The sequence below is a fragment of the Maniola hyperantus genome, chromosome 5 (genome assembly GCF_902806685.2).
Source record: "Maniola hyperantus chromosome 5, iAphHyp1.2, whole genome shotgun sequence".
Classification (NCBI taxonomy): domain Eukaryota; kingdom Metazoa; phylum Arthropoda; class Insecta; order Lepidoptera; family Nymphalidae; genus Maniola; species Maniola hyperantus.
Genome location: NC_048540.1, coordinates 7,374,750 through 7,389,357, shown reverse-complemented (window position 1 = coordinate 7,389,357; position 14,608 = coordinate 7,374,750). Strand labels below are relative to the sequence as shown.

The 14,608-nt window shown below is 36.0% G+C and overlaps 1 protein-coding gene across 4 annotated transcripts in view; it reads right to left on the bottom strand.

The window, feature by feature from the left end:
- The window catches only part of LOC117982108 (pancreatic triacylglycerol lipase-like), a 38,334-nt gene extending 27,736 nt beyond the window's left edge, over positions 1-10,598 (bottom strand). The window contains exon 1 of one of the 4 annotated variants that reach the window (XM_069498858.1): positions 10,104-10,598. The gene's annotated coding sequence lies outside the window, so the exon portion shown is untranslated. The remainder of the gene's footprint in view (positions 1-10,103) is intronic. The other 3 variants (XM_069498857.1, XM_034968399.2, XM_069498856.1) reach the window with 3 other exon arrangements.
- Positions 10,599-14,608: the final 4,010 nt, after the last annotated feature.

Sequence of the window (14,608 nt, the reverse complement as noted above, 5' to 3'; positions counted from 1 at the left end):
GATTTCATGACAGATGTCTTAATATTGTTTAGCTGGATACGGTTCTGTTGTTAATATTAGCAAGGTAACTTTACGCCGTCAATGCCTCCCTTTACATTATTTATTATAGGTCCTTTATACATGTATGGTAAAACGGCTTTACTCACATATTTCGTCGACGCTAGCCCGACTAGTTTCGAACCCATCCGGGGTCCTTTTTCACAGGGACTCAGCGCACGAGTCGCGGTCGACGAAATACGTGAGTAAAGCCGTATCATCATACATGTATAATGGAGATCACTCACGATAGTTTAAACGCTAAAATATCCTGCCTTACTTGCCTGCCCTGATGCTTACTTACCTATAGTATGACAAAATAGAAGCCTGAAAGTTACATGTCACAAACCGCTAAATAGCCTCGTGGATTTCATTTTCATACTGTTTTATGGGTACGATTCTGTAGTTAGCGAGAAAACTTTACGCTGTAAAAGCCTCCCGTTACTTTAACAAAATATTAATTGATAGTTTAATTCATTGTTAGTCGATATGCATTGTATATTGTGGATATTGTATTGTATTGTATTGTATTGTAGGTGAAATCACTATTCTCTCACGTGAACATAATCAAAAACTCGGTGGTAATCATACATAATCAATCATATTATAAAGGTGATCGCAAACCACGACACAACACGCAAAGGGCATGCGTCATGTTCATCTATTTATTGCGGGTTATCTCGTGATATGTCATCAGCTTTATTTGATTAGATACACTTCATGTCTTATGACATCTAAGAGAGATCAGAGACTAGTACACATACTTACTCGTAGGTAATTGTTTCATATTCATCACAATATCAACGATCGATTATATTTGGTTATTCATGAACTAGTTAGAGCAAAGGTTTCCCTTTGCTCTAATTAGTTCAGGAATAACTAAATAAACTTACCTCCAGGTATCGCAAAATATCTTTTGAAATACCTGAAGGTAGGTGTCCGGGGGTCGCAACCGATGCGACTGACACGCGCGACAGACGTGCCGTGGCTGACGCGACAGTACGAAACATACATACGTAATTGTATGATTCCGAATTCTCCGCGTCAGATGCTGGCAATCGATGCCATACTATACATTATATGATCGTAGCGGCTTAGATCAGCGCGGTCGCTTCGGCCGTGATCGATGAATCCTTTGACAACATAAGGGTTAATAACTAATAAGCTCTAGTAGCTCTTCACCGCTTGCAAGTGTTACTACAGTATGCGATCACCTTTAGTAAACAAACGACGCGACGGTAAGTACTGTATTAATAGTACATCAGTAGTAGAAGACAATGAGATATTGTTCGCCTATCGATACGTTTGATATTACTGCGATTTTGATGGAGTTACATCAAGCCTATAAGGTATGCAAATACACCAAGGTCGTTGGCTAAAAACGGCTAACATTCAGGTTAATGGAGGCTTAACTATGCGCAATCTTTTAGTGAAACGAGTATAGCCATAAAATGCATTAACAACATAGAGCTTAGAACGCGTAGCCTTAGACATATTATTTTTGTTTTACCTAGTCACTTAAAGTGTTGCATGTTTATACTTCCGTAATAAAATTCTTTAAAAGAACTGTTTTGAGCATACAGAGCGTGAATTAGGGGTCACTTTACAGTTTTATAACATGATATTTAAATATTTGAGATTTTATAGTATTTACGAATTACGAGTGGCTATCGTATATAGAACGAGTAGTAATGAAAAACGTTAAATAAATTAAATGATTTGTGATGATGATCTCATCAGTATCCGTGAAAATTTTAGTACAAACGAGTATTATAATTTTTGAACTAGGTATTATTTTGATTTTTTTATCGCAGATTTATAACCTACCTATTAATAAGTCGAACTCAGTATAGCTTAATTGAGTTCGATTACCTGATAGGTAGGTTGGATCGAAAATAACAATTATGATATTATTTTGCATCATTTTAAATAATTATACCTGTACATGATACAAGTAGATTTTATCAACGGTAGTTAAATCTATGTATCTTAACCTCGTTCAGATCCAAAACAATCTAGTTACATGAATTTATGTCAATAACAAAAGTGTTTACCTAAGTACCTAATAGATGGTTTCGTGTGTGACATCGGCCGTCGTCTAAGGCAAAGAGGTTGCGATCCGCGCTCTGGGGCCTACCTGGTCCAAAGGTTGTCCATCGCCATTCAGCGTGGCAATAGTGCCAGCTTAATGGGCACCTTTGGCCCAGGGGCAACCAGGGGCGGACTTTTTGACGACGTTTAATTTTAAGTTTGTATGTTTTATTTTAATATTTTTAAGTACTTTTAATATAGATTTAAGTTTATTTAATATATCTATAGATACTTGTGTAAATTAATATTATAAAGTGAGGTATATTTAATAGAAATAAAAATGGTTACAAGTACCTAATAGTTAAAAATGAAACTAAAATAAATGAACTGAATCTGAAAATGCATTTAGGTATAATTTTTAACCGGATGCGGACAAAGCGGAATAAATAAAATAATATAATAAGTATAACTCACACCTGCAAATCTAAAGAATATTATGGTCGTGTTTTTTTCTGGTATTCATCAACACGATTTGGACATCGTCCGGCGATAGAAAGAGTGTTGAACTTTTTTATAAACATTTAGCTACTAGCTATAGTTAAATTGTCTAGTTACCTTCAAGAAACCTTGAAAAAAAAAGTTAAGATGATAACATTTTAAAGAATTAGTTTTAGGTTCGACTCTTTTGTTGCAGTTGTCGAAAGCAGAAACGTAGGTAAAGCTATAAAAAACCGATTTCAATTAACACTGCTAAAAGTCTTGGCAAGGATATTTTAATTTTTAACGTTCGATACATGTATGATAGCTACAGTGTTATTGATATTGATATTCTTTCTCCTACATAAATGTTATACGTACCTGCTCTGATTTGCTAATCTGTTTCGCTTTTACCCAAAATCGGATTCGGACATACTTACGATACGAATAAAGATATTGTTATTAGCAGGAACATACCAATAAAGTATGCAAAGTTTAGGAGTGTTTCTATTTTCGTAAACATCAACACGGCTAATTAATTCTTATAGATACTGAAATGTTATAAATCGTAGATCTAAATCTAAATCTGCAATCTGCAAGCTTGTGTAACAGTAACATATTAGCCCACTGCAGCACGGTTGCATAGTTCTATCGTGTAAAGTAATAAAATGTGATGCTCTTGTGTAATCGTTTTGTACTCTAACAATTCTTCCTGGAGATAGTGATGTTTGATTCAATTAATTAAAAACTTGCAATTAATTAGGTACACTAACTTTTAATTATAGATTCAGTTGTCTAATCGCACTTAATAGAAGTTAAATATTTTCGCGTAATCATATTATATTATTAAACTTGATTTCGTAATCCATTCCTTCGTGGATAGCATCTCGTTTTACTGCCGGCTGCCGGCTGGTTGACAAAGGTTTCCGTAAGAAAAGTCTAAAGAATTTTTGTTACAAGCAGATAACAAAATAAAACATCCGCTTGTTACGTAGGCGTAGCCCGAAACCTTGCTACTTTTGGAGAAAAAGTGGTACGTGACTACATCTCTAAGGTAGGTACGTTCGGGAAACATTTGAGAAATGTGGCAATTTTGGTATTAAATAGCAATCAGCGTTTATCTCTGGTCTCAGTTACCTACCTGTATCTGTCTATACTATAAAGAGAAAAAATATACTAAGTATAAAGAGAATGTTTTTTAGGTATAAAGAGAAAAAAACCGCTTTTTTGTTTATAATCGATAAACTCTGAAACTACTGAACTGATTTAAAAATTCTTTTACCTTTATAAAGCTACTTTATTCAGAAGTAACATAGGCTATGAATTATGTAGGTACATATCGGATTTTACTGGAGCTAACACGGGCCGATCAGTAACTTATAAGTTTTAAACTTTGTAGCGATTTCAATGTGGTTTTCATCATCACTAGAACATTTTACGGGGAAGGTTTATAGATAGGTACTTATTCAAAGGTCTGTCTCTACTCTCTATACATAGATGCCTACTATAGCACAAAAATGTTTAGGTACAAATAATTATTATTATTTCTGAGCTGATAAAATTAAAAATTGTGTTGCAAAAGAAAGAAAATATACATTTCGATTAATTGATCCCATAGTAAGTACTTACGTATGTATTGCAAAATCAAGAACTTATCTAGACTTCACTAAGGACGTCGCCAGTAGACTATGCGGTCAACAACGGGCAAACGTGGAACGCATATTAATTACATCGAGAGAAGCGTGATTTATTATATGACTAACACCGCTATTTTGGGCAGCCGGGAAAAGGTTTTAAAATCAAAATACTGGATCATTAGGTAGCACGTGGCAGTTCGAATTATGTGCAAGTGTAAAAATAACCTATCTAAAAATACTGAATCATATTATAAGTAGTGTAGCTATATCATAATGAAGTATATATTATGTACTTTTATAATTAGAAGTTAGGTACTTATAGATCGTACCTATAGGACCATAAAGAGAAGAAATTAAATGTGGGCGTCAGTTTCTTTCTTCTGGTAAGACCATGTAGGTACTGCAACCAAAACAATATTTATATTTGATATTTTGTAAATTATTAAAAACACTGGAGAAGCCTATATTTTTTTTTTAATTTTTAAAGTTAAATTTGTGTAATTTGAATTTTCTTTTACGATTTATACGCATTTTTTAAATTAAAAGTATACGCATTATTTCATCGGTTGGTAAGTCTTCTGCGTCTTACCAATCGATGAAATAATAACAGATAGGAGCGCTTTTCCTCCGCCTATCTTTTCCTATAATCTAAGCCTTAGTTAGCCTAGCATAAATACAAAGATTTTGTCAGCGCTTTCTCGAGTGATTAATAGTTCAAGCTTAGAAGTAGGTACTGGTTTTCATCTGTTAAGAGGGGTGTCTCCATCACTCGCTCCATACAAACTTAGTTTAGAACTCATTTGAATACTAACCAATCAATCTTAATAACATTTTGTAGACACTTTTTAGAAACTAACATTATCTATGTCTGTGGTTCCAGATTTTCGCTAAAATATTTAGTTTCAAAGTAACACGGTTTCAAGAATTCACATACAAATCTTTAAACCAGTGTAAATTTAAAACTAGTTATTTTAACGGAAAACTGGCAAACTGCAGTCATTTTTAATTTCTAGCACGACGTGTCTACAAAATTACAAAGAGTTACTCAAATGAGAATTAAACGACGATAGTATGGAGTGAGTGACGGAGAGACCTCTCTTAAGCGTTGAGAAAAATACGGGCGACGCGGAACAAAAACATTTTCCGTAGTTAAATTTCCTGAACGCGTGTGAAATCGAGGTAAATACGATAATTGTTCACGTGACGGTTACATAAGAAGTAATTATCTATTTTTGAGAGTTTAACGGCCGACTCAAATATATTAATCAAACATATAGATGATTCCCGCGACTTATAAACTATAGAATATACCTAATCACGCTGATCCGTTGCTCCGTTGCAGGTGATGGATAGAATGACAAACCAACAAACTAACACATTTCAGGCAATTTTTTTTCGTATAAAATGTAGCCTATGTCATCCGGACCCCAACAACGAATCAATTGACATCTGATTCATCAAAATCGGCTCAGTAGTTTAGGCACTACGATGGAACACACAGAGACTGATACAAAATGTGGATACAAACATAGATACATAGACTGCTCAAATCATAACCCTTCCTTTTGGCTTTGCCGTAGTCGGATAAAAATATACTTATGGGAAATGATGTCACGGTTTTACTAGTTTAGTTAGTTGCAAGTCTTATGCATCTCAGCTTCTCGCCTAGCATCGCAGTTTACCACATTTGCGAAGGTTCTGGTGATTAGAAAGCGATGCGTGTTGCAAGGCAGGTCATCGTGTGTGCGACTTGCTTAATGCAACGCGCGTGCCCGGCTTTCGTAGTGGACACCCAAGGCTCCGATACATTGTTACGTAATCTAATTAATACTACCTACTAATAAAATATAAATAGATAGCTTCATGGCTATCGAATACACCTACCTTATTTTTACTATAGTAATATCCCGTGTATTTTCAAAAACCTATACCTAACCTATAACGCAAACGCAATCGCGACCATCAACATATTTTTTATAATTTAAAAATATGTTGTCTTGCCTAATTCTAGGACAAATATAACGTGTATTTGGAAAAGAAAGAGAAATTATAAAAAACAATGTTTCCCGTCTTGCGATACAAAAGACGGGAAAAATGATATAAAAAAACATGGGACTCACTTAGGCAAGCATTCTTAGCTAATTTTATAATATATATTATCGTATTATACAGCTCTCCTCGCAGGTCTACAATTAACGTCTATTTAACAAATGGACCGTACTTAAACTTGAGTGGTGATTGGTGGTTAAAAAATTACAGGTTGTAAATACCTATTGTTATATAACATCGGAGCCGATAATTTTAACTGTACCCGTAGTACAAGATTTTACGTCTCACCAAACGAAACCAAATTCGAGAGTCGAAATACTTCCGCGTTACAGCAAAATGGACCTAAACAGCCTTGAATTGAAGTCAAATATTCAATGCCACTGATTTTAATTTCGCAATGTTTCCGCTTGGAGCGCTGGCTGTAGAAGTGTAGACAAACTTCAGCTTTAAGACAAGGCATTTAAGATCCAGTTTACTGTAACGCGGAAGTATTTCGACTCTCGAATTTGGTTTCGTTTGGTGAGACGTAACATCTTGTACTACGGGTACTGGTTGGTTTGGCCTAGACAATGGGTATTTAGTTCTTAGAATACTAATCGTAATAATTAGTATTAATTTTAATATTTTTTAACTTAGTACTTATTCCTCATATCCCAAAATGTGAAAGTTTGTTTCTGGGTTTATTGGTTTGTCCTTCAATGACGCCGCTCAGAATGCGAAACGTAATAATTGGTATTAATATTTTCTCGCTTAGAACCTATTCATAATATCACTACCCAAATGATTTTGAAAGTTTGTTTGTTGGTTTATTGGTTTGTCCTTCAATGACGCCGCAACGTGGCGACGCAACGGATCGATGTGTTTTTTTTGCATGGATCCTATATAGGACCTGGAGTGTGCTGTGTGACATATATAAGTTACTTCTTATCTCGGAAATTGAAGAGCTCCCACGGGTGTTTCGAAAACCTAAATGTTTTCTTCAGTTAAGTATGTAGATGTTAACACAAATAATCCATTCTTCGACTACATCGGCTAACGATTTGCTTCTACTGCTGGACGCATAGAGCTTTTCCGAAAGCACAGTATACCACACAGCTCTCCGTCTTACTAATCCACCACGCATCTTTCCGTCGCGGATTGGGTGTCGTTCCACGCTGTCCTTGCCGGCACATGGTCTTTAATTTAGAATAAGTACTTGTGCTCTAGCGATCATCGGTTTTGCATCTAATATGCCCAGGCTACAGCTTGCTCAGCCTAGAAGATTTACCTATCTGTGTACGTTGTTGCAATTGTAATCCAACCTTCAGATAGCAGGTGCAGACTACCATGATTGTCAAAATAATATCTGTAGTAGTCTAGTAGTCATATCAGGTATAGCGGTCGCCAAAAGGAGCACGGTGGCAGTCAACTCGAAGATTCTTGCGTAAAATGACATGGCGTCCGTGACCCTGACCTGTTGCCCGATACAGCCTACTTATTCTACTTTATTTTATTTCTGCTAAAGAACCTACCTATAGCACAATATAATATAGGCCATACCATATACCCAACTAGGTATAGTTGGGTAGCTAAGTATTGCAAGAGCCGTGATAGTCCAGTGGTTAAGACGACCGCCTCTTGTTCGACCGGTCGGGGTTCGATCCAGGGCACGCAACTCTAACTTTTCGGAGTTATGTGCGTTATAAGCAATTAAAACATAGTGCATGCATCCTGAGAGTTTTCTATAGTAATGTTCTCAAACTTGTGTAAAGTCTGCCAATCCACGCTTGGCAAACGTGGTGGATGATGCCTAGGCCCGTCTCATTCTGAGAGGAGATCTGTGCCCAGTAATGGGCCGGCGATGTTTCACCGGGTGTATTCATGATGTCATACTTTAATACCAAGCAGACACTGCTCGGGGAACCCTTTTTGAAGAAAATAAGTGTAAAACACCTGTCTTAACGGTAGAGACCCGTAGAGTCCAAACTGTTACTAAACAGTATTTAAATGCGTGTTACTCTTACACATAACCTCGAGAGTGAGGCCATGGGTACCAATATTGCTACACAAAGTTATTGTTTTAAAAATGGCAAAGGCCACATTTACTTAATGAACACTTATCCGTTTTAAAAATTCAGTAGTAACTTTACGAGTATGTGAAATAGCGCCTCGGACGTCGCGTTGTGGAAGACGTAGCACAGAGAAGTACGTATAACCTTGCTTCCGGATACTTTTATTAGAATTTTAAATATTTTTAGCTTAGAATTTTGAAGTAACTTTCGGAGAAACTCAGAAACTAGATATGTATGACATTATTTTGTGATATTCTAATATGCCCTTATATGTTAAAATGAAGTTATTTTAATTGATGCTGGGGTATTTTTGGGAATTAGCATTTCTCAGTGGCAATCTGAGCCCTGAGTGAATTAGGTATTCCATGTTAGTATTACCTAACAATAGATTTGTCCCCTAAGTTTCCCGGTCATACTATGACAGATATTTTCGCATCTACATTCTACAGTCTCAGGAATCGTATTCAACATTTTTCGTGGATAAAGTCGCTCTATTGCTGAACAATAAAGAGCAAAATTTATTATTTTCTGTTATCTATAAATATAAATTATCAAGTAAGTAAATAAATAAATCATCGTTTGAAGAATGTAGTCCACGTAACGTTCTGTTTGCAGTTACGTGTCCGCAGTCGCAGTCCGCAATGAGGCGTAGACGTAGTTACGTTCACGTAGGTACCTACCTACGCTCAATTGTAACTGACTCGGAAGTGTTTCCTCAAATTATGCCAATACTTTACCTACTGAGTACCTTTTGTACGTAAACTTTGCACCAATAAAATTTATCGAGCGAAGGCTGTGCTTCATATTTGGGTATTACGATGTTTTGCGATTAGCACTTAATAATTAATTAAATAATATTATTTAAGTTACGTATCTTGTTTTTGTATGTTTGTCTAGGTGTTTAGAGAGGTTCAGTCAAGTCATGTTTCTTATGCAATTGTTACTTTAAATTTAAATCTTACAAAGGTCAAAAACTTTACTTGTAGATTTTAGGAGAACTCTTTCTTACTTATGTAGTATTTTTATATCACTTCCTCACTAGGTACGCTTATTATAAATGCGAAAGTGTTTATTTGTTGGTTTGTCCTTCAATGACATGGGACGTCTAGCCGTCGCGCCGTGATTTTTGGCATGGTTCTGGTTAAAGACTGACATGCGCTACTTTTTATCCCGGAAAATCAAAGTTTCCATGGAATGTTTAAAAACGTAAATCAGTAGTACTAATAGTAAAATAATGCAATAAATACATTGCATTACTTTACCTTAGGTAAGTACCTAACTACACACTACAGTGTGTACTTATTTCAATAACTAGGTATAGAGTCCATTAATATTTGAGCTAGGTAAATAATAAAATACTTATAGATATATACTTCGCATCGCAAAACAATCTACTAATAAATTAATACAATAAATATGCATTATAGAGTGTGTGTTTTACAATAAAGATATAGAGTCCATTAAAATATATCTGAGTTAATATTAATAGTAGATGCATAGTAAGGATTGTTTACAAAATAATAATGAAACTTCAGAACCAATTACAAAATCCAGATGTCTATCGTAACACCTAATTAAAAAATTTAATTGGTCGCTCTAAATATATACTTAAAAGAACTAATAACATAACATTGTAACAACATACATCCCATGCGTGTTGAAAGTGCTTATTCCTTCCTCGAGTCCTTCTAGAATACAAATAGGTGTTACGTGTGCACTTATTACTTAGTAGGAACTTACTTGGTACTTAAAGGAAATTCTTTCTGAAATAGGTACATGACTAAATACCCAATTATGAAGGTTACTGAATAAATGAACTTACCCAATAATGTGATCAGATGTTTTGAAAGTTAACAGTGTGATTTTTGTCGTACTTTTCAGGTTTCGCTTGATGTAAATGTGCACACAAACAAACACGTTATTTTTCGGTATTACCGAACTGATATAATACCTAAATATTTAACGGAGCGATGGTATCTTCACTGAATTGAAATGTTAAACGGAATCACGTAATTTTGGAACGTTTCCGAGTGTTGCAAGCGTGGTCGGAGTAGGTAGATTGGTACGCGTGCGCGGCTCGGGAAAGTTATGCCTCAACTGCTTCTTAGGTCTTGTTGTTCGTTGGTTGTCTTGATCTTGTTTGCCAACAGCTTGCCTATAATTCAAAAGTCGTCACAGCATCTACCGGCTTCATACGCTGCAGGCTATAATACTTGTTATAGGAAAGCACGCCTGTTATCATCTCTGACATTTGTTTGTTTTTCTGTGAGGTTATCAAATTGTACTGGCGATTTTTGACAGCACACGAATTCACATGCACATTTTTGCTCATACTGATGATGTGATCATGCGAACGGTTACACCCAGTTAGGACCACCTATTGAATTTTACCTACCTAGAAATTCTTTCTTTTTGTTAAAAATAAAATACATTAAAGGTGTTAAACACGAGAAATATTCTTCTTTCACCTCCAACTAAGCGTAGGTTGTGTTAGGAATACCGGTTAGCCACGACTTTATTGCAACGAGTGGGGCTTGAACCGCTGACCTATCCGGATTTCAGTCCGCTCCTTTAACCGTTGAACTATTGAAGTGGGGTATCATATGAAAGGGCTTTACCTGTGCATTCTACAACAGGTTTTTATTTATTTTTATGTTTTCATCATAGTTTTTGATTTATCGTGCAAAATGTCGAAAAATACGACTGTAGTACGGAACCCTCGTTGCGCGAGCCGGACTCGCTGTTGGCCGGTTTTTTTTAATTAAACACTAAGCAAAGACAATGTCGCTAACACTACTGATACCGAATAACAGCATAATATAACCTGAACATGACACCACAGTCACTTGTTTCAGTAGTCATACGTGCTGTATCATATTCATTCTTGTAATAAATAGAGTAGGTAGGCAGAGCCGTCTTTAACTTATTGGAGGCCCTGGGCACATTAGAATAACGGGGCCCCTATGATCTTGCCAGAGTAGGTAAAAACAAGAAGGCTCGGATATAAGTCAGTCTTGACTGGTTAACAATCTCTATGGTCCTATGTTTGAGAGGGCCCTCAAATCAAAGGATATCAAAGGTCAAACTCAAACCTTTGATTTTATAGAAACAAATATTAAATAGGTTTTTCGGTAATAAAATATCGGTCGGTCGTTTATAGTTTGGTGATTTGGTGGCAGCGTCTAGTGGGCCCCTATCGATCGTGGCCCCTGGGCACGAGCCCAGAGTGCCCAGTGGGAAAGAGGGCACTGTAGGTAGGTACTTTATTATAACAGTTTAGTGTTTGCGTATCTATACCAGCTACCAAACAATGTTGTTGTTATATGATTTTGACACAAATGTCCGCGACAGGTCAAGATGGCAATGATGGTACATGAGGCAGGGGGACGCCCCGCACACAAATTGCACCCCCTACAATTAAATTTTGTATGAAGAAAATAAAATTTTGTTCGGTGGCCATCCTTTTTTTAATGCTTCACCAAAGGGCCCAAAGCCTTGCACATTTTAAGTTCTGGTGCCATGTCTATATGATTGATATAGTTTTGAGAACTTTTAGGTTACCTACTCCAGTAAATTTTCCACATCATGAAGTTTCACATGAAGAAGATATATAGACAAACTGCTTACGATTAGCGCAATGGCTCGTGAGTGGTGACTGGTGTGTACCTACTCTACTTTATTTCTAACTCTATAGGTACTTAGTACCTATCTACAAACTGATAATTAATATTATAAAATATGTAAAATTGTGGACAATTACCTAAATTGTTTTCTTAGAAATCCTAGGAAAGTCGGATTTCGGTAGGATATGTAGAAAAATCGTGCAACTAGATTGAGCATGTTATAGTTATTTATATGTTATTCATATTACTGATTATTAGGTACCTAGGTATCGTTATTGATGTCGAATAGTTATGCCGAGTAGATAGGTAATTCAAGTTGATATTCGCCAAAGGGAATCACCAATCGATTATTCGCCATAACAAATTCGGGGTTTCTCTATAACATATTATACCTACCTACCTATAGATGGGTACAATATGACCAACTTTCATGACTAATATCTACCTACCTATGAAGTCCATCGGTCACGAACATATTATTAACAAGGAAGCCGAAGCTATATATTAGAATAATATGTAAAAGTAATAAATAATAGGTAGACCGTACCTACGTGTTAATGAAGTATGGAAGGTTATTTAGCTAGACATCGATAACGACTTTTTAAAATTATTGTTAAACCTTGCTTGATTCATCTCTAAAATAGTTTGAAAAACAAGAGTAGATACCTACCTAGGTACCTACAAACCTACTTAATTTGTCACCAGACATGTAAACTATGTAAGTAAATAACACACACTACTGCTATATTTCGTACAAACGTTAATATTAGAGAGTAGGGACCTAGTATATTATTTGAAGCTAATAAGAGTTCATACTACGACCGACCACCTTGACTTGAATTAGAGGCCAGTTTGTGGAAATTGGCTTGAAGTCTAGTCGATTATGCTTCGGCGGCAGCCTCTAAGCGATTTAGCATTGTAGCGATCAGAAGTATGGGTTTAATTAAACTGTCATTCTACCTCTCTCTGCTTCCATCTTATACTGCATTCACTTTTCAGTAGGGCAGATCATAGTCTAATTGTCAAAGTCTGAATAAAATCGGATAAGCTACATTAGATTTCAATCGGACTCGTGCCAACTGCCAATTATTTCGAATAGAGATAACAGCAATCCAAGCACAGTGCGACACAATGCTAAACAAAAGGCATGAGAAAGTGTTCTTTCACTGATTGTGTTTGGACTGCAAGGAGTCGTCCAACGAAATAGGAACTCTTGGGGCGAACGGAGCAGCCGCTCGTTCGAGTGAGTGCGAGATGTTTTTCTTGTGAGAATAATTGCCTTATTACATTCCATACAGAATGTAGGTAACCTGCACAACTGTGTCCCAATCCGATGAGCTGCATCAGATTACGTAATAGCAAACACGGTTAACCGTCGGGCTTACGACACGTTAAATCAACATAAGTGCTTAACGATTGGTAATTTTTAGATACATCTCGATTGTAACATAAAATGCCGCAATTTAATAAAGCACTGAGTGTCTACAATTTTAGAAGTATCTAGGTGATTCATTACTCGTAACCATTAGGAAATGTATCTCGGTAAATTCTAAGTTAGCTCAGGTCCAGACTACAGACGTATGATAGGAGACTTCAGCTTTGGCTATCGACAAATATTTTAGAGAGTTACGGCAATTCCGTGTAGAAAAGGGTAACTAGGTATATACTAATATTAAGTATATTAATAGTAAGTAAGTAGGAACGGCATTCCGAACCAGTGGTAAATTAAACCTGACTATTCATAAGCACTTTTAAAAAGTTTACATGAATAAAAAAACATTCTATTCTATTCTAGTATAAACAGGTAAAGTTTGTGAGTTTGAATGTGGGGGTAGGTAATATCCAGAACTAATGAATATTTCAAATCCAAAGTATTCTGAGACCAAACTCAAAGAATTTGTTCTAATTGGGTAGGTACCTACCTACCATTATTGTACACTTTTTGATTGTCAATTGTGGAATTTGTAAGATAATAATGTAATGGTGATAATTAATTACGTAAACATAAAATAAAATCAAAATGCTGCCAATATATATGTATATATGTATTTAAAATTATTTAGAAACATCCTTGAAATGTAGGTAAAACTCTATAAAAATTATAAAATAAGAGCGACGAAATTAGCTTTATCAGGTACCTAGTTATCCAAAAGCAAAGGTAGATAATAATATATACCTACCCACTTTATTCGCAAAAGGTTCGATTCCCGAGTCAGTACAAATCCAGGTAGCCGATGCCGCGATGTTTAAATAACAGTAGCGGTGAAACATTAAAAATTCTACATGCAATGCATTTCAAAGAGACAATCACTTAATTGAATAGGTATTGGTACCCTTGTATGCAATCAGTTTCATCACTGATTAAACATCTAGGTGGGTACCTTGATAATAATGTCCGGAGAATGTCTCATTAATACCCAATCAACTCAGAACCGTGACTTGTGTTCGTTTCCTACATGATGTGATGTCAGTAAACATGTAATTGAAAGTTTTATTTACCTAGCTACTTCTCATTCATCATCATGATCAACCCTTCGCCGGTTGACTTCTGAGCACGGGTCTACTCTCAGAATGAGAAGGATTTGGCCTTAATCCACCCCGCTGCACTGGCCAAGTGCGGATTGGCAGACTGCTACTTGTAATTTCTTGCTCATATTACGCTAGTTTCGTATCTAGATAACAGTCGACTAGTCGCCCGGCAACT